This window comes from Dipodomys merriami, unplaced genomic scaffold, assembly GCF_024711535.1.
Source record: "Dipodomys merriami isolate MVZ:Mamm:240054 unplaced genomic scaffold, mDipMer1.0.p SCAF_1793, whole genome shotgun sequence".
Classification (NCBI taxonomy): Eukaryota; Metazoa; Chordata; class Mammalia; order Rodentia; family Heteromyidae; genus Dipodomys; species Dipodomys merriami.
The window spans coordinates 79,124-103,774 of record NW_027203152.1 but is presented as its reverse complement, the minus strand read 5'-3'; the positions used below and the strand labels follow the sequence as shown (position 1 = coordinate 103,774).

General features: G+C 45.2%; 1 long non-coding RNA gene across 1 annotated transcript; it reads right to left on the bottom strand.

Annotated features, from left to right (window-relative positions):
* Positions 1 to 1,078: 1,078 nt before the first annotated feature.
* LOC138829929 (uncharacterized) lies at positions 1,079 to 23,443 on the bottom strand. Its single transcript, XR_011372791.1, has 7 exons — positions 23,378 to 23,443; positions 7,384 to 7,458; positions 7,243 to 7,263; positions 7,100 to 7,144; positions 3,760 to 3,843; positions 1,902 to 1,988; positions 1,079 to 1,143 (listed from the first exon to the last, which is right to left on the bottom strand). It is a non-coding gene; the product is annotated as an uncharacterized lncRNA (long non-coding RNA).
* Between the last annotated feature and the right edge of the window lie 1,208 nt (positions 23,444 to 24,651).

The following is a 24,651-nucleotide window of genomic DNA, read 5'->3' as shown; positions in this document are numbered from 1 at the left end:
CTCCATCTAAAATCTGTACACATTGCTTAAAATCATAGATTTCAAAGAAAAAAACAAGATTTTGGAACAAAGTAAAACTACTCCCAACAAAAATAAAACTTTCTTAAAAAAATACAACTTTCTTTTGTATACAAAAAGAAACAAAAAAATAACCCTAACACACTTAAGTACACATGAGGATACACTGCATATTAAAAAGGACTTGGCTTAGTAAGGCAAAGGGCAATGCTCACTAAGCCATATTGTACCAATGTAAGCATTTAGGAAAAGGATGGCAGAGGTTTCCACAAAGCACCATGGAAATCACATCTGAAACACGGGAGGGAATAAATGAAAACCATAAAAAATAATTCCAGAAGTAAATACAGATTAACCTTTTCATGCGCTTAAGATGGGGAAAGTTCTAAGATACCAAAAAGAAAAAGTTTAGTTTGGCAACATAAAAACTAAAATTTCTGTACAAAATGATCACATTAACCCAAAAGGGTGTATCAAAAAACCTGGAGATCTATACTCCTAATACTCTTTTTATACCAGAATTTTCTATTTCATTTGGACAAATGAATTATTCATTTTTATTTACTTTTAAAATCAATTGATTTAAAAAGGGGAGAGAGAGGTGAAACAGGGCATCAGTGGCTCATGCCTATAATCCTAGCTACTCAGGAGGTTGATATCTAAGGATTGTGATTCAAAGACAGCCCAGACAGGGCTGGGCTCAGTGGTAGAGTGCTTGCCTTGCATGCATGAGGCCCTGGGTTGGATTCCTCAGCATTACATAAGCAGAAAAGGCCTGAAGTGTCGCTGTGGCTCAAGTGGTAGAGTGCTAGCCTTGAGCTGAAGAGCTCAGGGACAGAGCCTAGGCCCAGAGTTCAGGCTCCAGTACAGAAAAAAAAAGACAGCCCAAACAGAGAAGTCTCTGTGAGAGTCTTATTTCCAGTTAACCACTCAAAAAACTGGAAGCAGGGATGTGGCTCAAAGTGGTAGAGCGAAAAGATCTTAAGGACAGCACATAGGCCCTGAGTTCAAGCCCTACAACCAATCGGGGGAGAAGGGAGGAAAAGGAAGAGTTTATTACCTTGCCTTCCCCCACAACAGCAAGTGCATAAATTCATCCTGTACTGATGTGGTTATGTTCTTTTCCTAGATAAAATAAAAAGAAATATGTGGTACATGTTTTGCAGCTTATAAAGTACATCTACTCACTGTTCTTTCCTCTGTCTTCTCTCAAGCCCTTATATACAGGAAATATCTGAGGTTCAGTGACTGGAGACAACCAGTCAGCTGTTTCAATAGCTTCCTCATTCCCAAAGCACACCCACTGCATTAAGTTGTTCCAATGGTGGAAGAGTCAGCTATGGATCTGATATGGTTTGTCCCCCAACGGTTCATGTATTATGATGCTGCTGAGGTAGTGGAATCTTTAAGAGGTAAGGCATACTGGGAGGTGGTTAGGTCACTGAGGGTGCTGCTATGTGAAGAAAATGTAGTTCTCATAGGAACCTGGTTAGATCCTGCAGAGTGAGTTATTCTAAAAGAGCAAGACCACCCTTCTCCACTTTCTGGTTCCTGCGTCACAAAGTGATCCCTCTGCCAAGATGCCATCTCCCAGAGGAAGAAAATAACAGAGCCACACAATCTGGGACTTCTAGTCTACAAAACTGGAAGATACATAAACCTCTTTTCTGTATACATTACCCAAGTTCAGGTACTTTGTTATAGTAACAAAACCTAATATAGACTCCTTTTTGCAAATATTTTCTGTGAAAATAGTCATTAGGCCAAGCTGTCTGAAGAAATTATGGTCTTAATATTTCATAAATTAAACTGACCTTTCTCATATAGCATATAAAGCAAATAGACTTTTAAACTCTTTCCACAGGAAATATCAGTTACATTACCTGCACAAACTTAGTGAGACGAGAATCCATCTGCATCAGTATTTCTTCCCATACTTCACACATACATGTCAGTGACAAATTTATATACTATTAGCAAAAAGAAAAAAATATTTTAAACCCACATTCTACCTAATATGTGCTATTTAAGGTCACAAAAAATCCAGAACTTACTTTCAACCACCCTAATTAACTTAGTTAAGCCAAAGGAAAAGAGAAGACCATAGCTAACCTTTGGTAACTTCTTTTTTTTTTTTTTCCAATTGTGGGGCTTGAACTTGTGGTCTGGGGACTGTCCCTGAGCTCTTTTGCTCAAGGCTAGCTCCTTACCACCTTGAACCACAGTGCTACCTCCTATTTTCTGGTGGTTAAATGGAGCTAAAAGTCTCATAGACTTTACTGCCTGGGCTGGCCTTGAACCATGATCCTAAGATCTGAGCCTCTTAAGTAGCTAGGATTACAGGTGTAAGCCACCAGGGTCTAACTGTTTGGTAACAACTATTTTTACCAAAGAATCAATGATTCTTAGAACTTTAGAAAGGAACTTTTTTTATACTTAAATTTTATTGTAAAGGTAATATACAGAGGGGTTACAGTTACATAAGAAAGGTAATGAGTACATTTCTTTTTTGCACAGTGTTACCCCTTCCTTCATTTCAAAAGAACATTTCTATACCTAGTAAAACAAACATCTTTTACATTTTATTATTTAAGCTGTGTTTTATTACACTGTCAAAATGTTAATTTGTTCAACTATTAAACTGTCAGAGGACCCTTAAAAGATTTCGACACCTAGTTACATTTGCCATCAAGTAAATTAATGGCTGTGGTAGAACAATAATGAAAAAAATGGCCTGAATTCTTTACAGTTCTTCTATCCTGACTTATTCTCCTCACCTTGCACCTGGCTGCCCTATAACTTGCTCTAACTGAACATAGCAGAAAAAACACTGCTGAGGCCAGGGCTTTCAAGTTGTTTATACATCTTGACTTGCACTTTTTTTTGAGGGGACGGAGAGGGAGACAGGATCTTGTTATATAGCCCAAGCTTGCTATATAACTCAAGTTGATATTATAATACTCTTGCCTGAGCCTCCCAATTGCTGGATTATAGAAGTGTCCCACCAACCACAGTTCAACTTACACTCTTATTTATTTAATTTTTTGCTAGTCCTGAGCTTGAACTTGGCCTGGGCAACTGTCCCTGAGCTTCTTTTGTTCAAGACTATCACTCTGCCACTTAAGCCACTGCTCCAGTTCTAGCCTTTTTTGTGTACATGGTACTGAGGAATCGAACCCAGGGTTTCATGCATGTGAGGCAAGCATTCTACCACTGAGACACATTCCCATCCCTCAATGTGTACTCTTGAAACCTTTGCTGCCACTACCCTAGAAACAGCACAGGACTAGCTGGCTAGAAGATGAGGGATGCAGGGCAGAGGCAAAGCCACTTCAGCCAGGGACACATATCAGCTTGCATGATCAAGCTGGGTGATATGAGCCATACCAGGTACAGATCACCACAACTTTCTGGCTGAGTTTAGTCCAAACTGCTAACCTACAAAATTATCTACTAATTTGGGGTATCTTTGTTATGATCAAAACCTAAAATCATAAAAAGACTATTTTATTTGCAATAAAGTATAAGTAACATTAACAGGAACATTTAAAAGATTGACTATTTTTTCCCTTTCATTTGGAGGTGATAGGATTGGATGAGTAGATTAATTAAATTACTTTTTCTGGCTTTAATAAATATTGTAAGATTAGCAGAATAGACATCCAACTGACGTCAGTTTTAAAAAATAAAATTACAAATGTTACAGTAGATACTACTAGAAAGCAAGTGATGAATAAATACCTGCAACAGAGCTGAAATGTGAATAAACTTCCTGGCCATCTGAGTTACTTCATGTAAGAAGGAGTAGAGCAGATTGGTTTCAAGCTGAAAAACAAGAATAAATTGAGTCATAATCAGATGTATTTACTTTTTTAAAGATAAATTGTTCCTGTAAAACACACACACACACACACACACATACACACACATGTGCATGCGCACACGTGTGCATCCTCTAACTTAAAGAGGAGCAAAGATGTAACTAAGTATCAGGAAGACCAAATCATAATTCTGTCCCCTTTGAAACATAACCAAGTTGGAGGCATCAGAACCAAGGGAAGGCATCAAAAGGCATTAAAATACTACTGGTAAAAACAAAGAAAATATCCCTTACCAGTTGTATCGCACAGAAGTTGTCATTAAAAAAAAATCTATTACTAGCTGGGAATGTTGCTTAGTTGTAGAGTGCTTGCTTAGCATGCATGAAGCCCTAGATTTGATTCCTCAGTACCACATAAACAGAAAAAGCCAAAAATGGCACTGTAGCTCAAGTAGTAGAATGTCAGCCTTGAGCAAAAGAAGCTCAGGGACAGTGCCCAAGCCCTGAGTTCAAGCCCCAGGACAAAAAAAAAAAAAAAAAAAAAAAACAAAAAAAAAAACTTTTACAAATTTCACAGAAAAAAAAGAGCTGCTCTATTATAGCACAAATACAGCCTGGTGATCACAGTTGCTCAGCCTTAAGACACAAATGTGTACTACCATTGTTGTGAATTCTATGTCTAGGGTGCTCTGGAACACTGAACAGCATGCTATTGAAGACACTAAGCAGTCCTCACATCTTCTATCCTTTTGTTCTACTTTGTTTGAAAATTCACACATACTTAGGATAAACATATAGGATTTTCAGAGGAAACACTGGGGAAGTTTTCTTGGCAAAGCAAAGGTACAATCTAAATAACAGGAGCCCAAACAGTTTCCTAATCTTATTATGTATGCTACACACAATAAAAGAGCCCTCACCAATACTTAAATGTTTTACACAAAAAGCATGTTTAGAGCCTAATGGTGCACACCTGTAATCCCAACACTTGGGAGGCTAAAGCAGGAGAACCTGAAGTTCTAGGCCAGTCTGGATTACAAAGCAAGCCTTCCTCTCATTAGAAGGAGAAAAAAGGCACAGAACCTGAATGCAGACTGCCTAGTATCACTTTCCAATTATGAGCTTTTGTATGTGTCCAGTACTTTCTTCAGGTATAATAACAGTGCCTATCCATATGTTGTTGTGTTTAAGGCACTAAGGGTTTGGCATATAATAAATGATGAATATCAGCCCTTATTATTACTAATAACTGAGTCCCAAGAAAATGCTCAAAACCAAGTAATTCTGTTATAGGAACCAATTTGTAGATCATCAAAACATTGTTTTTATGTGGAAAATAATAGTACTACAACAGCATTCAATATGTACAATTTAGAAACTCCACGGAGATGTTTTATTTTGCTGCCCATTAGAATACAGTGAGATATAGATACAAACCCACAGAGGTGGGGACCCAGCTCAGTGGTGGACAGCATGCTCGTACGTCCTGTCAACTCTCAGCACCAACCACCCTAAAAAACAACTGAAAAACTAAAACATATTCTTAATCTCTACAATTACATAGCTGAAAGTATGAAACCTTTGAAGCATCACCAGTGGAAACCTCTGCGACCACTGATAATGATTTCAAATCACTTGATAGACACAATGCAAGACAAGTGCCAGCAATCTGCAAAATAATCACACACCCTCATACATGTGGTATCACTGCTAGGGTGCACTTTGTAATACTGGAAGCAACAATTTATACACAACTTTAGAAAGCTGTGACACACACTTCTGGTTTCAGCTATACTCATGTAGCAGGTAAAGGTAGGTAAAGCAGGTAAAGGGCTCCTCCTAGTCACAAAGACCTATAAACATTAAAACTTCTGATCCCAATCCCATCAACAGTTGCACATCAAAGGTTGATGAACAAATTCCCTGAAGGCTATGATATTTTCTACACCTTGGGGAATTGTGAGAGCGAGATGAAAAAGGCTCTGGAGAAGACTGATTTAGCAGTAGTAGGAGACTCAGTACTCAACAAAGAGTGGCTTCCGATAGCTTTCATTAGGCTCCAGTTAAATCACAGTCAAGTGGATCAGATCAATCTTTTCATTAAAGGAAAAAGCATGAGTAATTCCACCAAAAGTTTCTCATCTCTATAGTAATATCATTATTTTAGCTTAAAAAATCCTCTAATTATTTAAAAACAAATTGAAACTGAAAAAATAAAAATAAAACTTACTATGTTATTCTTATTCCATAAGTAAACTAGCCACTATATTTTAAGAGAAATAATACAGGAAACCTAAAAGAAAAACTCACTCCTGTGACTCGAGCAATTTTGAACATCCCATAAGCATAAAGCTCAATAAATCCAGAGCTTCCTCCAAGGACAAGAATATTTAATCTAATAAAAAAATGTAACAAGCAGAGAACCAGTGAACAACACAGATGATTGTGGGTGTTTTTTATATTTGTGGATTTTATTTCTACACTATCTTTAAAAAATAATTAGCATGAACTTATAGTACAAAAGTGTTACACTGTGATATTTACAACATGAATATAATACACTTTGATCAAATTTACTCCTAATCTATATTACTCTTTCTTAACTATCCTTCCTCCCTATCTATTCCTTCCTAAGTTTCTGTAGGGCTTCATGCTGGTATTGTCATACATATATATTCACCTTCCCTCACCATCTCTTTTTCCTTTCTCCCTCCTGCTGGTTCCTCTTCTCTCTTTTAGATGACTGTGGTTTTTTTAGCCAAAATATCAATTGTTACTGCTTTAATCTAATCTGAGTGCTAAAATTCCTCTGTGGGGAAAACTGATACACTAAGCAAACACAGCAACTCTCAATATTCAATCACAGCAGGCCATTTCTTTTGTTTCCAAAGAACAATATATATTTCTTATAGCTAACATTAAGCATTTATAGTAACATAACATACTAATAATTGTATTCACATACAGCCAATAACAAAACAGTTTTATTATGGATATGACACAATGAAGAACTTGGATAATTAAAATTGAAATTTTAAAAATTCTAGTACTATCCCCTTTTACTTATTAAAAACAAGTATACTGCATTACTGCTAACACACGAAACAAAGAACGAGCACACAGTAAAAACAGCAAGACGGTGACATCTATTATTTGAAGACACAGCGTGTCTACAATGAGATAACATAACAAAAGATTTGCTCCTGAAAATTTGGAAATGTTCCTCCAATATGAAAAGTGACTTATTTAAATTAGATTTACCTGACATCTCCCAAGCGTTTAATAATTTCATCAGAATTCTCCTCACTACAATATAAAAATAAATTGAGTCATCTTTCAACCATGTTCTTTCAACTAAAAAAAAACATTATTTTATTTGAAAACAACAAAAAAGTATATTTTACCTAAATATTTTTGAGGTGCTGCTATAATGAGAGAAAGGAGAGACAAAGGTAAAATGATACTCATGAGAGAAGTATGTACCAATATTTAAAGCAGATTAACCTGCAAGATTAAGTCCAAAGAAATACAACTCTGATACTTACTTTTTTGGTAATGTGGGCAGCTTGGGTAAGAGAATGTTTGACTCATCTTCAGCATTATAGAACGATATTAGAACACTAAAAGGAAGGGAAACAGGCATTACACAAACAGTAATAAGTTACTTCTCTTTCTATTAAAAATATATTTTTTAAAGACTCATTCCATAACTTTAAGAAGTAAAGATATACAAGACACCCTGGCTCATGGCTCATGCCTATAATCCTAGCTACTCAGGAGGCTGAAACATGAGTGTCACCGTTCAAAGCAAGCCGGGGCAGGAAACTCAGTGAGACTCTTATCTCCAATAAACCACCAGAAAATGAGAAGTGGTGCTGTGGCTCAAGTGGTAGAGGGCTATCCTTGAGCTAAAGAGCTCAGGAACAGAGCCCAGGCCCAGAGTTGAAGCCCCACAACCAACAACAACAAAAAGTAAAGATATGGCACAGATAGTTTACCTGTCTAATAATCACAAATAAGAAATGATAAAAGCAGAAATTTCTTTTGTTTGTAAAAACAAATGGACCTACTGTTATTCAACAGTTTTCTTGGGCTGGGAAGGTGGCTCAGTGGTAGAGCGCTTGCCTTGCATACATGAGGCCCTGTGTTCGCTTCCTCAGCACCACATAAGCAGAAAAAAAAAGGTCAGAAGTGGCGCAGTGGCTGGAGTGGTAGAGCACTTGCCTTGAGCTGAAGAGCTGAGGGACAGTGCCCAGGCCCAGAGTTCAGGCCCCACAACCAGACCCAAAGCAAAAACAAAAACAGCTTTCTTAGCATAAAATACCTTCGGCCAGGTGCCTGTAATCCTAGCTGCTCAAGAGGCTGAGATCTGAGGACCATGGTTCAAAGCCAGCCTCGGCAGGAAAGTCTGTGGGACTCTTATCTCCCATTAACCACAAGAAAACAGGAAGTGGAGCTGTGCCTCAAAGTAATAGAGCACTAGCCTTCAGCATGAAAGCTTAGGAACAGCACTTAGGCCCTGAGTTCAAGCTCTTATGCCAGATAAAAACAAAAACAAAAACACACACACAAAATCCACCTTTCATATATACTCAGTATTGGGATACTGAAAATATATGATTTTTTAACTCAAATCTAAGAAATTTTGCTACTAAAAGTAACTTTACAGAACAGTGCAATTAATATATCATTTAATTACTGGTTCTATGGCTTACATACATTTGCCATCTGACAAAACAGCAGGTACAAGAGACTATATCATAAACTTTGCAACAGTCTCAGTAGCTGGGATAACAGCATGTGGGTTTATAGGCATGTACTACTGCACTTGGCTTATAAATAGGTTTATTTCCCCTTGTCATTTTCAGATAAGACTGGAAACAGATAAGCTAGCAAATGAAAGAATGGGAATTTAGAAGTATTTTTCACACTTTTACACAAAGTAGCTATCCTGAGTTTCTAGACTTAACAGGAAACAATTCTAAACCATGAGTACCAAGTATTGAGAACACAGTTAGCAAGTAAGTGAGCTGGGATAGGAAGTACAAATATGGTCTGCTTCTCTCACTTTCTAGAAGATTCACTGATTATCTGATAACGGATTAATCACTGTGGATTCATGTATATTTCAAATGCCAGGCTACCACCTTGTTATCTATTTCTTTCAGGCCCTTCATCAAGTTGTCAGTTAACATTCAGGATTTACAAATTTATTTGATATCAAGTTAGTAAAATTTAATCAGTGAGGAGGAGGTGAGGGAAAAAATTATTTTTTTAGGGGGGGGTGGTCGGTAGTGGGGTTTGAACTCTGGGCCTTGAACTCTAGCCGGGGTGCTGTCCCTCAGCTCTTCACCTCAAGGTGAGTGCTCTACCACTTGAGCCACAGGGCCAATTCTGGTTTTGTGGTAGTGAATTGGAGATAAGAGTCTCATGGACTTTCCTGCTCAGGCTGGCTTTGATCTTAGCCTCTTGAATAGCTAGGATTACAGGCGTGAGCCACAGGCTCCCTGCAGAAAAGTAAATTTTTTAATCCTCCCTTCCCCAAATTCAACATCACCCAGATTCACTAGCCCCTCAGTCTACCTTTACTGCAAGCTTTACTTGTCTATACTATTTTGAAAGCATTTTTGGAAATTTTACTTCTAGTAATTAATCTAAGGAGTAATTACACAGAGTTATTTCAAGTACTCAGAATGTTTATACAACATTGCTTATAAAAACCCAAAACTGACAATTACCTAAAACCACCATAGGAGTCATATTTAGTAAATTAGAATATATGAAAGAGTGAATTGCTATGCAGGCATTTAACATTAATGTGATAAATCTATCTCTATTGAGCCAAAAAGAAAAAAATTATGTATGAAAATAGGAAGCATCATTAACTTTAAAAAATTGTATTGTTATTATAAAGGTGATGTACAGAGGGTTTACAGCTCACTGACTTAATAAAAGTACACACATAGATCTCTATTTGAACATATCAAGCAACGTGGAAAACTGTTCACCAAAATAAAAGCAGTTGCTACTTTTCAGTGATAAGCTTTCAAAGAATATTATTTATTTGTTTGTTTATTTATTTATTTATTTTGGGTTCAGTAGTGGGGCCTGAACTCTAGGCCTGGGCGCTGTCCCTTAGCTCTTCAGCTCAAGGCTAGCACTCTACCACTTGAGCCACAGCACCACTTCGGGCTTTTTTCTTTTTGCTTATGTGGTGCTGAGGAATCGAACCCAGGGCCTCATGCTTGCAAGGCAAGTGCTCTGCCACTGAGCCACCTTCCCAGCCCGTCAAAGAATTTTAAGTCCTTACATTTACCTAGATAAAAATTAAGCAATGAAGAATATATATTCACTTTACAAAAGCAATTTGCTTTTTTCTTAGAGTACTAATGATGCAGACAAAGTTGACACTAGGATTTAGTAGTTTACAGAGCTGACTGGATGTGTACCACAGCTCAGAAAAGGACTGTCACTGTGAAACACCTGGCAGAGAAGTTCAGTCATCATAGCCCTACCAGCCACGATAGAAGAGGTAGCAAGAGGCAAAAGACCACACAGAAATGAAAGAACTGGAGTCAAAGCAGGGGGTCCTCATGTGTGACCTACTTATTTACATTATGCATATCTTATTCACACTTATTCATACATATTCATAAGAATGCTTCCGAGCCTGTACAACTACTGCTGAAATATTTTCTGGGTAAAAGGCCATGATGGCATTGATTAGACTGGCAAACGGCAGCTGGTGCTTGACCAAAGGGTAGAGGACAGGAGTATAGAAAGAACAAAGTTAGAGTTTACTGCACTTATCTTTGCCAAGAAGCCACATTTTTCCAAAGAGGTATCTCCAACAGATAGAATTCGAGCTATGAAAAATGTTTAACCATTTAAAAAAATTCCAAAGGACGGGGCTGGGAAGGTGGCTCGGTGGTAGAGTGCTTGCCTTGCATGCCTGAGGCCCTGGGTTCGATTCCTCAGCACCACATAAGCAAAAAAGAAAAAAAGCCAGAAGTGGCACTGTGGCTCAAGTGGTAGAGTGCTAGCCTTGAGCTGAAGAGCTGAGGGACAGCACCCAGGCCCAGAGTTCAGGCCTCACAATTGGAACCCTCCCCCCAAAAAAAGAAATCTAATTTTGCCCAATATTGGATTATGTGACACTTGTTTACAACCAGAATATACACAGATAATCTTTGGTTTTTGTTTGTTTGTTTTTTGGGTCCAGTCAAGGGGCCTGTGACCCAAAGGGGTAGAGTACCACCACAAAAGCTCAGGGACAGTGCCAAGGCCCTGAGTTCAAGCCCCAAGACTGGTGCATATGTGTGTACACACGCATGCGTGCACGCACACACACACACACACATACACACACATACACCATGCTTCCTCTAACACCAGTATTTCTTATTATCATTTTCTATGACCTTAGGAGCATTAACACCTTGGGACTAGCTAGGTAGTGAAATTCTAGGTAAATGAGAGACACCCTCTTCTTTTGACATGTAAGAAAAAGCCACAAAGGGGAGAGGGGAGGGCTGGCACTGTCTCTGGCAATGGAAGACAGGCAGGCGGGAAGGAAAGATCTGGAAACTAGAACCTTCCGATCACCCACACCTTCACACTCCTTGCAGAGCTGGGGGTCCCTGCATGTCCTCTGCTCTCTACACTGGAGGCGGCGGCAGTGGCTGCAGACGGCTCTTTGCCATTCCCTGAGCAAGGAGAGGCTGTGGTGCCCTATGCGAACCTCGCCCCGGGGTGATGCCAATGTGGGCCGCACGACTTTCCTCTCCTCTTTATCTCCCAATAGGAGGGAGCTGACAGCTTGGCCCAGCCAGCAGAAAACCTGTGAGCCAGGCTCCACTAGACAAGCAGGCCTTCACCTCCCTGAGGACTGGGGACCTGAGAGAGCAGACACAGGCAGACATTTCCCCCACCGCAGCCAGGGCAAAGCTGCCCATGGCCTGGGCAGATGGCACCATCCCCATGGCCCTGCTCTAGCTTGTCTTCCCAACGGTCTCTCCCATCCTCTCCTTTTCCACACTGGTAGCTCACGCCTGTCTTCCTACCTACTCAGGAGGCTGAGATCTGAGGATTGTGGCTCGAAACCAGCCCAGGCAGGGAAGTCCGTGAGACTCTTATCCCCAATGAACCACAAAAAGCTAGAAGTAGAGCTGTGGCTCAAATGGTAGAGCATTACTCTTGAGCAAATCAGAGCTCAAGGGCAGCACCCAGGCCCTGAGTTCAAGCCCCATGACCTACATAAAAATAAAAATTGGAAAACAAATTGAAAAATCAAGAGAGTCTTCCCCCAGTCAGAGATTTTTACCCAATTTGAGGACCCCACCCCAGCTTCTATCTTCTCATGGGATAAAGTCCAACACAACCCACATTTTGGTCTCATCCAAAGTCCCAGCTGGGACCTCTGCTCCATCCCCTTCTCCTGCTGCTCTCCCAACACTAAGCAGGCAAAGGTGGGCATTAAATGTCCTTTGAATACCAGCTAGCTTGCAACACATAAACACATAAGTGATGTTAAACAAAATCCCTATGAACAAGGACACAGCATTAGACCATGCCTGTGGAGAATGTACACCTTGGCAGAGAAGCAGAGAGAACACTGAAATAAAAGGTGGGGTTCTGAGGCAGGCTCCAGTGGCTCATACCTATCAATTCTAGCCATTCAGAAGATTGAGATCTGAGGACCGTGGTTCAAAGCCAGCCTGGGCAGGAAAGTCTGATGGGAGTCTTTAGTTCCAATGAACCAGCAAAAAGTCAGAAGTGGAGCAGTGGTTCAAGTGGTAGAGCACTAGTCTTTAGTAAAAAAGCTCAGAAAAGCACCTAGGCTCTGAGTTCAAGCCCCAGGACCAGCACACACACAGACACACACACACCGAGACACACACACAGACACACAGACACACACACAGACACAGACACAGACACACACACACACACACACACACACACACACACACACACACACACACACACACACTTCAGCCCAGGCCAAATCCTCTGTTCAGGACTTGACACAAGATAACATGAGTTTTACCCCCAGGAAGTACGGCATTTATTTAGGCACGAGAAAGCCGACTCTACTTCAGCTCCCGATGGACACGCTGACACTAGTCAGAGGGGTCCTGGGGCCTCGTCTGCATATGACTCATGGCTGACCTCCCTGAAGAGCACTAGGCCAGCGATTGCAAAGATACCAGAGTAACACGTGTAGCCACAGAGGCGATACTCAGGAGTGGGGAGCCTCACGGGAGGGTGGCTGAACCAGTCAGACACTAGGGAGAGAGCTCCAACCAAGAGCCAGCCCAAAGGTCACCTCCATGGAGAACCAGCAGACAAACTTCCTTGGAGGAAGTCTGAGGACATGGAGAACGTTCCAGATGAGCATCTGCGACTCCCTGACTTACATGTTCTGCCAAGATCTCAGAATAGATTACCCCCCCCCATTAAAATGGAGGCACCTGGCAGCTCACACCTGTCATTCCAGCTACTCAGGAGGCTGAGAGCTGAGGATCGAGGTTTGAAACCAGCCTGGGCAGGAAAGTCCATGAGACTCTGATCTCCAGTGAACCACCAAAGGCCAGAAGTAGAATTGTGGCTCAAGTGGTAGAGCACCAGCCTTCAGCAAAAATAGCGCAGGGAAAGCGCCCAGACCCTGAGTTCAAAGCCCAGGACAAGCACAATAAATTTAAAAATGCGACAATGAACTTGATACATGGCTCAAATGGTAGAGTACCTTTACTCCACTTAATTAATTACTAATTTATTAAAGTATCACTTTAATAAACTGACTTTTTAGAGACAGGAAGCATAGCTCAAGTAGTAGAGTGTCAGCCAGGAGAGAAAAATCTGAGCATGAGCAAAGGAGGTCCTGAGTTCAAGCCCCAGTACTATCACACACACACACACACACACTCACACTCACACACACACACACACACACACACACACACACACACACACACACACACACACACCAATTGACTTTTGGTTGTTAAAATTATTATTAGAGAAGGATAAGATGACATCTAATACTAGTACCCAGACAATCATGCAAAATGTCAAACTGTGTTGAATGCAAAGGAATAAAGAATGATATTCTGGGGCAAATACAGGCACACTGTCTCCAAGGAAGGAAAAGAAGAAGGGGAGGGAAGAGAGGAGAGAGGGAGAGGGGGAAGGGGAGAGGGAAGGGGAACAGAAGGGGAGGGAAAAGGAGGGAAAGGAAGGGAAGGGGAAGAGGGGAGAGGAAAAGGAAGGGGAGGGGAGCGGAGGGGAGGGGATGATGACATACTATCAGGGACCCATCTGCCCCTTCCTCTAGGTTGAAATTCAAAAATGTTCCCAGCAAAAGAACAGAGTCTTGTTCAGTCTGGATGGGGGGCAGGCTGGGGGGGAGGGGTTGCTACACGGCGCCCAGGCTGATTGTGCTCTGCATTTGCAGGGCAGTCCCAGTCCCCCACCACACCCAAATAGCACTGCCCCACACGCATGACCCCGTAGATCCTGCTCTCTTTGGATGCCAGCCACTGACCCCCCAACCCGGCTGGCAGGGGAGGCTGCGGACGGAGGGGCCACATCCTCTAAATAAACAGACACCCAGGGGTCCCACAGGTTCTCAAGAAGTATTGAGCTCATCCACTGGCCAAAGAACCCACATGCTTCTAAGAGACATCGGGAGAGACAAGACATGAAATGTATCCAAGATGCCGCCAAAGCTGCTGGCTGCATCGGAGAAATCTCAAAACAAAATACATTCATAATACAGCAGGTGTATTATATACACCAGGTATAATACATCAGGTACTAGTGGCTCACACCTGTCATCCCAGTGACTCAGGAGGCTGAGATCTGAGGATCATGGCTCAAAGCCAGCCTGGGAAGGAAAGTCTGTGCAACTCTGATCTCCAATGAACCACTAGAAAACCAGAAGTGGTGCTGTGGCTCAAGTGGTACAGCACCAGCCTTGAACTCACCACACAATTCTGTACTGCCACCTACACACTTGGGAGACCTCAGCCTATTATGATCATGGGTGAGCAAGGAAGCCATTCCATCCCATGGATTTTCAGACAATGATCATAAACCTGTCCCTTAGCTCTTTTGCTAGAGACCTAGTGCTGTACCACTTGAGCCCAGCTCCATTTCTGATTTTCTAGTGGTTCATTGGAAATAAGAGTCTCGAGGATTTTTATGCCTCTGCTGGTTTTGAACCTCAATCCTCAAATTTCAGAGAAACTGGGGTTCCAGGCATGAGCAATAGGCACCTGGATTCTCCTGAATTTTTTACCCTAGCTGATCTAGAAACTCCATCCTCCCAATCTCTGCCTCAGGTGTAGCTAGAATGATAGGAGAAAGTGACAACACCTGGCTTCACATCCTTTCTGGAAAGCTCCTTTAAAAACAACAATGATTAAAAAACCCATCACTGAAACAGCACTCCCGCCGGCCATTCTTGAGTAGGGAGAATCACAGTCAATCTCCACATAGAGTCCGAATACACAGACAGAATGCAGGCAGAGACAGGCGCAGGAGAGTAGACGGTCTCCCAGATGCACAGGGGGGCGCTGGGGACATATGTACAGCAGGAAAGGGGAAGGTGGAGAGGACAGCGGCCAGAACTCAGCCTTGTGGGAAACAGGATCACCACGTGCGGGGCAATTTCCCGCCCTCTTGTCCTCCACAAAGTACATCAAAACCTGGAAATGGGCTATTTTGCAGGAATTCTAGTCATTCATTCGAACCAAATCAGCCTTGTGTGATGTGCGAAGAGACAAGGCTCTAGAAGGGCACTTTGGGGGACGTCCCAAAGCCAGTGCGGATAAGGAGTTCCTTCACTTACAATGTAAACCGTGCCTTACACCCCCAGCAGGCCACACACCAGGAGCTCAACTCTCAGGAGACCTACTCGGAAACCTGGCTGGTATCAGTGCCACCCCAAGTTCTGCAGCCCCTGTCTCTGTGCCTCTGAAGGGCAGCGAGAATCACACAAGGCCAGTCTCCTGAGGCCTCCACGTATGAACCTGACACAGAATGCCAAGGGCCAGCCACGAGCCTCCAAGGACATCTATCCCATCAGCACCGTAGCTGCCGGAAGTCACCACCAGCAGAGACCAGTCACAAGTACCAATGGGAGACTATCCTAGTCAGATTCACACCAAAGGCCTGTAGAGCTTTCACCCCACCCTTTATTTTTTTATTTTTTCAAAAACATTAATGATCTCAAGTTCCCTATGTCTAGAAACCTACTTGTGTTTTCCCTTAAGTGCTCTCATCTTGCTTTCTGTAAATAAATGTGGATTCACCGGCAAAACAGACTCCAGGAGAAGGTTCTTGAAAGGATCGTGTGTATTTCAGAAGTAATCTTCTTGGGTTTTTCTTCTTGAAACCAAAGCACCTTTGTAAATAGGCACAGAATAAATTTTAAAAGAAAACAGCTGGGCGTCAATGGCTCATGCCTGTGATCCTAGCTACTCAGAAGGCTGAGGTCTGAGGATCATCGTTCGAAGCCAGCATGAGCAAGAAAGTCCCTGTGAGACTCTTATCTCCAATGAACCACTCGAAAACCAGAAGTGGCGCTGTGGCTCAAGTGGTAGAGTGCTAGCCTTGAGCACAAGGAGGCTCAGGGACAGCGCCCAGGCCCTGAGTTCAAGTCCCATGACCAACTAAATAAATAAGAGGTCGGGAAGATTAAGGAAGTAAGATCGTGTTTGTTCCAGAAAACGGAAGGACAGAGAGAGGACCTGGGATGACGAAGGGGTGAAAAACCCTCATAAGACCTGACCCCAAAACCACTTAGGAAAAATGCTAGGAACAGAGATGAGGACAGGAGTTCGAGGACAGACATGCTCAGAGCTTATTTCTAGCTGAGGAGAACAATCAAGAATTGCAGCGGACACCCCCTTTGGGATGCAACTAGAGGAGAGAAGAGCTTTGAAATGGAGTTGGAGGAATTTGGGGAAACAGCATCCACACAGAAGGATGAAGCTAGATGAAGACCGAATGACCAACACAGGTGCAATTGGTTCAGCCCTCCTCCTACATGACTACAGCTAGACCGGCAAGGCCTTCCCTCCCTTCAAGTCTAGTCTCCGTCTCACTCCAGTAGATTCTACGTGCCCCTCCCTATGATAGGGCACCTGCGGCCCAGAACCCTAGGTAGGCCAAAGTGGAATTGTTCTCAAGTCATTTCCAGCAGAGGTGGGTGCAAATCAAACAAATAATGACCCTTGAGTTTCATCAACAATTCCTGGAGTTTCTAACAAGGAGAAACACACACACACAAGCAAGGCTCCCATTCTGACACTCCAGAGGCACACCTGGCCTGCCTGGTAGGAACTCCCAGCCATGGTCACTCAGTCTGTCTGTGATCACTGCCCCTGCCTAGGTGGAGCCCACCAGCCAAGGTCTGAAAACACAGATCCATGAGGCATGACTTGATTTCCCTGAATATTGTAGAACCTACCACACACACCCGAAAACCCAGATTACACTCACTACCACTCCTCCCCAACCCACCTCCACCAACAGGCATCCAGAAGAAAAATAGCAGAAAAGAAATAGGTAAATAAATGAATGCACTGGGCTTTGTTCAGGAACACAGATCCATAAATCTTGATCTTGATTGGCTTTTTTTTCTTTTTCCTACCTCTGTACATCTGGGTTCCCATTTATTTTAAAACACAGAAAGGAGGAAGCCAAAAAAGGTGGTTGTGCAAAAACGACGAAGCCAGCCAGGCTAACCATCAGTGATTATAGCCACAGTCAGGTGAGCAAAGGTGTCTCTTAAGGCTTCCTCCTCCTCCTCCTTGCTCTTCCTCCTCCTCATTCCTCCTTCTCTTTTTCTTTTTCTCCTCCTCTTCCTCTCCTGCTCCTTATTCTTCCTCCTCACTCTTCCTCCTTCCCCTCTTTACTCTTCCACCAACCTCTATTTTGACATCCGCATGACCTGATGGGGCCCCAGAAGACGGGAGGAGGGAAGTGCTTTTATCTCCAATGAGCCGGCAGAGAGGTGGGAAGTAGAGCTGTGGCTCTAGTTCAAGGCCAAGGAAGCTCTCACCTACAACTCTCTCCCACCCCCCTACAACACCCGGAAGTCCAGTGAAGGATTCTGACCACCATGTCCACCTCCCACCCCCAGCCAGGCCTGACATCTATAGATCCACCTTGGCCTCTCCTCAGTTCCCCTCTTGCTCTGGCCTCAAAGGCATAGTCTTGTGCCTCTACCTCCAGGCGCTGCCCTTCAGAGACCCCTAAAAATTCATCCCCAACAGTTCCAGCCCCAGAGTACCACATCTGGCCTTCAGGCTAAAGGCCAGGTATGAGAGCTTGCACCTGTAATCCCAGCTATGCCAAAGGTATGCATGGGAAGATCACCATCTGAGGTCCCCTACCTGAATAAAAGCAGCTAAAGTGAAAAGGGCTGGGTGCCCAGCTAGTGGAGGAAAGCACCCACCCATTGAGTGAGTGAGAGAAAGAGAGAGCTAGAGAGGGGGGGGAGAGCAAGTGAGCACATCTTCAGCTGAGCCTCGCTTCGTGTTTGTGAATTGTCTTTCCGAATGCAAACCACAGCGTGGAGATTCGAAGGTGAAAAATCAATTTGGGGGCGGCATCTGTCCAAACCACAACCCCAGGGGCTGGGTGCTTCCGTGCGTGGGGTCTGCCCCCGCCCCTTCCTCTGTCCACATTGAGGAAGGAAGTGCTACAGGATTGGGACACGCCCAGAGGTTGTCCTGGGCACCCCCCTTCTGTCCAATCCCCCCCACACCCCTCACCCGGCCTGCTCTGCACCCCCAGTGAAAGTGGCCAGTGTGTGCACGGCACGGCCTTCACCACTCCAGAAACACAGGGGCCCAGGCCAGCCCCTCGCTGTGAACAGCCAGGCCTGGGCCCCCATCCAACTCTGTCTTGGCCGAGAGTCAACCAGCAGCTTCCCTTTCTTCCTCCTGGCCAGCAAGAAAGCCAGTGGCCAGGGAGGAAGCTTGCTTCGTGTGTCCTTCACTAGCCCCTCAGCTGGACAGCTCTGGTGCGGCTAGATCAGGGAGCCGGCCCCCTTCCCGCTGGCCAGAGAATGCATGCACGTGCCCCTCGTTATGTGTCTCCCTGAGTGGGGGTGCAGAACACGGAGGGCTGGGCCCTCCACCAGCTCCTTCTCCCTGTGTCCTTCCTCCTCCTCCTGAAACCACTCTCTCCTCCTTTCCTGCAATTCATCCTTCAGGGGGAAACTGAAATATGGGTGGGGAACATGTGGCTCTGGCCTGTCACCTGAGGAGCTCAGAAGGCTGAGACAGGAGGATCGTGGGTCAAAGCCAGCCTAGATAGAAAAACTCTGTGAGACTCTTATCTCCAAGGCACCAGCAAAAAGCCAGAAGTGAGGCTGTGGCTCAAATGATAAAGCACTAGCCTTGAGCAAAAGACAGTATCCAGGTCCTGAGTTCAAGCCCCAGGATCTGCATCAGAAAACAACCAACAACAACAAAGGAAGGGGAGGCACAGAAATGAGGCGACAGAGGGTGAACAAAGGCAGCCGTGGTCCTCAGTGGACACCACGTGGAGAATGAACTCTACCACTCCTGGATGGGGACGGGAGGAAGAAACTGGGGGAGAGAGCGAGGGAAGAGAAGACATGGTCCACAGAAAAACGAGCTCACAACCCAACTGATGTAACTGTCACCCTTCTGCACGTCATCTTTATCATCACAATAAAAAATCAATTGTGGGCTGGGAAGGAGGCTCAGTGGTAGAGTTCTTGCCTTGCATGCCTGAGGCCCTAGGTTCAATTCCTCAGCACCACATAAGCAAAAAAGCTGGAAGTGGCGCTGTGGCTCAAGTGGTAGAGTGCTAACCTTGAGCTGAAGAACTGAGGGACAGTGCCCAGGCCCAGAATTCAGGCCCCAACCAGCAAAAAAAAAAAAAAATTAATTGTAATATGGACTATCCCTCTCTCCCCACACACTCTTCCTGAGATATCTCACCCGGCCCTGAGATGGTCTCCAAGCACTCTGTTCCCACAGTGCTAGAAGGCAGAGAACAGAGTCCAGCCCCAGTGGTCACCCCATGTTTGGCAAATCTGTCTGTAGCAGGTATTTATTGAATAGTTGAATAGAGAAATCACACACACACACACACACACACACACACACACACTTAGAAAAGACAGAAGTTGGGCACCAGTGGCTCACACCTGCAATACCAGCCACTCAGGAGGCTGAGATCTGAGGGTCAATATTCAAAGCCAGCCTAGGCCAGGAAGGTCTGTGAGACCAAAAAGCAAGAGGTGGAGGTGTGACTCAAGAGGCAGAGCCGCCAGCATTGAGCAAAATCAAAATTAATTAATTAATTAAAAATTAAAAAAAACTCAGGGGCAGCGCTCAAGCCCCACAACTGGCACCAAAAAAAAAAAATCTAATTAACTAAAAGAAGACAATGTGAAAGAGAAGAGATGCCAAGATATCAGATAAGATCAATTACAAAGGGGGGGACCCAAAGAAAGAATAAGAAAGCAAATCACCCATTAAAAGAAGACCCACTGGACATGGGTACTGAGGAGCCGCCAGCCCTGAGGCAAATCAACCTGGAGACCCTGGGCCTCACTTTCCCCCATCTCTTAAATGAGAAGCCGGCAGTGGACATCTTTCTAGCAGGTCAGAGCTGGACGTTTCCGGTTTCCTCTAATCCACCAGACCAGACAACCCCTGCCCCCAGCTTCATTAACTCATTCATTCCTTCACTTAGTCCACACGTGTGTATTTCATTAGGTGCTACTAGTCACTCAACAATGTTAAATACAAGTGCTGAATTGAAATCTCTCTCCGCGCCCTGGAGAAGTTCACATACTTCCCGTTCTCCAGCAGGGTGCGTGAAGAGAATTTCGGGGCACCAAGTACACCCAAAATCCTGAGCAGGTGCCGGTAGCTTCGAGAAGGCCCAGAGAAAGGCCACAAGGCCACTAACCTGGGAGGAGCATGGACATCCAACCACGAGCACGCCCTTCCAGCTCATACCACCACTCTCCCATTCCTGCCCCCAGGGGCTGAGGCACCCAATGGGTTTTGTGCCACCGCCAGGGCCTGGGCAGGCCCTGAAGCCCACCCCTCTCTGGACTGCCTGCTGCTGGCCCAGCCCCGGCATCCTGGAAGAGGACATCAATCCCACCACTAATCTCCTGTCTCTGGAGAATCCCTTGTGGTTGAAAGAGGAGATCCACTCTAATAAAATGTGAACAACTCATTAGACCCATAACTCCCCTTTTGATCTCTATTTACAGAGAGGGTAGGGGAGGGGGGTGGAGGGACTCCACGAGGATGGGGCTGTGCACACCCAATGGCAGAGAAGGGAAAATGGGAGTCAACTGTGAGGAAGAGCTTTCTAGAATTGTCAGGGAAGCTTGGAGGATGGGGCTGAAAAACAAAACAAAACAGAAGAGCCTTGCCTGGCCAAGACCATCCACACCCCACCCCCTTGGGTCAACCTTTATCTTTGTAGTTCAAAAGAGGAACTGCAGGGGGGGGAAGGAGGCATGTCTCCGTTGATAGAGTGCCAGCCAATAGGGTCAGGGACCAAGTTCAAATTCAAAATGGAAAAAGGAAAGAGAAGCACACTAGCTTGGAACCACCAAACCCAACCACACACAGCCACAGAGGCGTGTCTCCGTTGATAGATTGCCAGCCAATAGGGTCAGGGACCAAGTTCAAAACGGAAAAAGGAAAGAAAAGCACACTAGCTTGGAACCACCATGCCCAACCACACATAGCCACAGAGGCGTGAACCACACATAGCCACAGAGGCGTGTCTCCGTTGATAGAGTGCCAGCCAATAGGGTCAGGGACCAAGTTCAAGTTCAAAACGGAAAAAGGAAAGAGAAGCACACTAGCTTGGAACCACCACGCCCAACCACACACAGTCAAACGGCCAGTTCTCCCTGCCCCTTCCTCACACCCTGCCTCAGACAACTGAAGGGACGTCAGCCCACAGAGGGGAGCACAGATGTCATTGTCAGTTGATTCTTGAACAGCGAAACATAAAATGCCATCATCATCTTCCCTGTCCTCTCCCGCCCCATCCTCAAATCCAGCAGAGATGAGAAGGATCTGGAAAGATGTCTTATGATGTAAAAAACATGCTGAGAGCCAGATCCACTCAGCCTGCTTCTCCCTGCTGAAGATCACTTCCTCCATCTGCTGATTTCAGCCCCGGTGCTGTTCCCTACCTGGCCTCCCCTGCACCAGGCCCTACCCATGGGGGCCATGAGGCCAAAAGCCAAGAGGACAGGGAAGAATCTGCTGCCATCTTTCTAGATGCAAGGTCCTACAGTTCCCTCCGCCTCCAGTAGGAGCCGCTCTTCTCAACCAGACTAAATAAAAGAAGGAGGAGAAAGAAGCCAGGCACCAGCAGCTCACACCTGTCATCCAAGCTACTGAGATCTGAGGATAGAGGTTCAAAGCCAGCCCGGGTGGGAAAGTCTGTGAGTCTCTTGTCTCCAGTAAATTACTGGGAAAAGGTTGGAGGTAGTGGTGCTGTGGTTCAAGTGGTAGAGCACTCACCTTGAGCTCAAGCCCGCAGTGACAGCACCCAGGCACAGAGCTCAAGCCCCACAACAGCCAAAAAAAGCAACTGGTGTGCAGAGGGGGTGATTTTTCGAGAGGGATTTTTCTCCTCCCTTCCCTATCCTGCCATTTATCCTCACTTACTCCTCTGCCTGCTGCATCACCCCTAAGAAAAAAATCACCCAGTAGCAGAGGCAGACTTTCAGACAAGACAGGCTTCCTAGAGCCAAGGCCAATGAGTGAGAAGAGGAGGCAGGCCGGAGCCCATGGGCCACCATCTCCATGCAGGGACCCCAGCCCGGCAACCCAGAAACACGGCCCCCAGGGGGGCTGGGACTCCTCGCTTCACAGCACCACTGACCCTTCCTGGGAAGTCTTGGTTTCCTATTAATTTCTTGTCTTAATTGCATACCATGCGTGCTCCTCATTGCTGTTGCTATTAAAACTACTTTTGCTCCCACCAGCAACCTCGTCATGCATGACAGGGGGGAGGGGGCAGGAGGAGACAAAAAGCCAACCCAACTGGCAATTCATGCAGCCAGGAGGAGAGGAGAACAAAGGCTCCCCCCTCACCCCGACCCCTCGTCTTGGGGGTCCCCCCCACCCCACAAAGGCCCACCTGTGGCCACTCCCCCAAAGGCCTTGGCCAGTCGGAACCCCTCACCCCCACTCGGGTCCTGCCCCTCCACATTCTCCTCATGCCCTTTCTCTTCTCTTCCTCTGCACCCACCTTCTGTCACCCCTCCCTCCCCATTGCTGGTGGGTCCTGGGGTCCACACATGACAGCTGGAAACCTGGCTTTGTCCTACTGGGTGAGTGGGGAGGGACGGGGGCTGAGACCCTGCCATCGCCCCAACCCACTCCACGCCAATCACTGGGAGACCCAAAGGTACTCACCTGCGAACTCTACCTGCAATCATGGCCCACCCCACCCCTGCCTCTGAGCTATTCTGAAGAAAGATGAAGAGTTCTCCCAGCCCACCTCCTTCCTGGAGCAAGCAGGTGGAGAAGCCAGCTGAGGGACCTCCAAAGTGAGCAAGCACCTCGAGGATGTGTGGAGGCGGTGGGACTCGAACCTCTCACTCTGAGACACCTCGGGCACAGACTGGAGTCTCACACACACTCTGAAACAAGAGGAGATGACTGGGCATCTGGCTGACATCCATCCGCCCTTTCTGGCCAATTCTTTTTTTTTTTTTTTAATAATCATCTACTACAGGGCAGAGGGACGAGCGCCTTCCGTTGACTCTCCATCTCAATGGTTCCAAAGCATTGCTGATTCGCTTTTTTAAGACCAGAGATGGGAAAATAAGTAACACACATAAAGAAAGGGATGAGATATCGGGAAAGCATTATTGATGATTCTGCTCTAGATTCCTTCCAGACCTTGATCCCAAGCTCAGGCTGGTGTGTACCTGTTCCCTGAGTTTGCAGCTGTCTGTTGAGTGAGGCAGGAAGGTGGGCCCTGGAAGATCAGAAGCTCCAGCTGTTGCCACCCCTAGCTGGGTCGTGATCCCATCTTGTTTTTCCCTCAAGAGTTACCTTGGCTTGCCCAAGTGGCTCATAGAAGAATCATTTCACTAAGTCTTTCTTCAGCTCTCCTCCCCCGCCCCCACACACACATGCACACACACATTAAGATGCTGCCTAACCGACATTTTGCCATATTGTGAAAATGGATGAAAGGGGAAGGTGGGGGAAATGGAAGTATCCATGCGATTTTCAGGGCTGGTAAGACACACACACACACACACACACCACACACGCACGTACGTGCGGGGTCAGTACCATCCCTTTGTTCAGCACAAAAGCTCTCTCACGTGTGGACTCCCTTCCCACACACCCTGCATTTTGAACTCAGGGAGAGAGCCATTTGCAACTGAGGAGCTCCAGCAGTTTGCCCCCAAAAAATAGGGAGGGAAGGGGGAGGTGGGAGGAATGTGTGGGTATAAATAGATGTGTAGACACAGGAGAAATTTACAGCTCAGAGAGAGAACACATGGTGTGGAGGATGATTGAAAAACATAAAGAAATAAAGAAATCTCCCCCCCCCCACACACACAAATCCAAATGAAAAAGCAGATTACAGACACAGTCCCTCCTTGCCCAGCTCAGGATTTTAAGGTCTCCCTCAGCGACCCCCTAGGGGGGGTGGAACCTGGCAATCCTGCCTCTCCAGCCAGCCTGGACCCCTGGGCGACCTGGCCTCCAGGGATGGGAGGCAGCACGGGACCAGCAGTCTGCCCTCGAGATGGC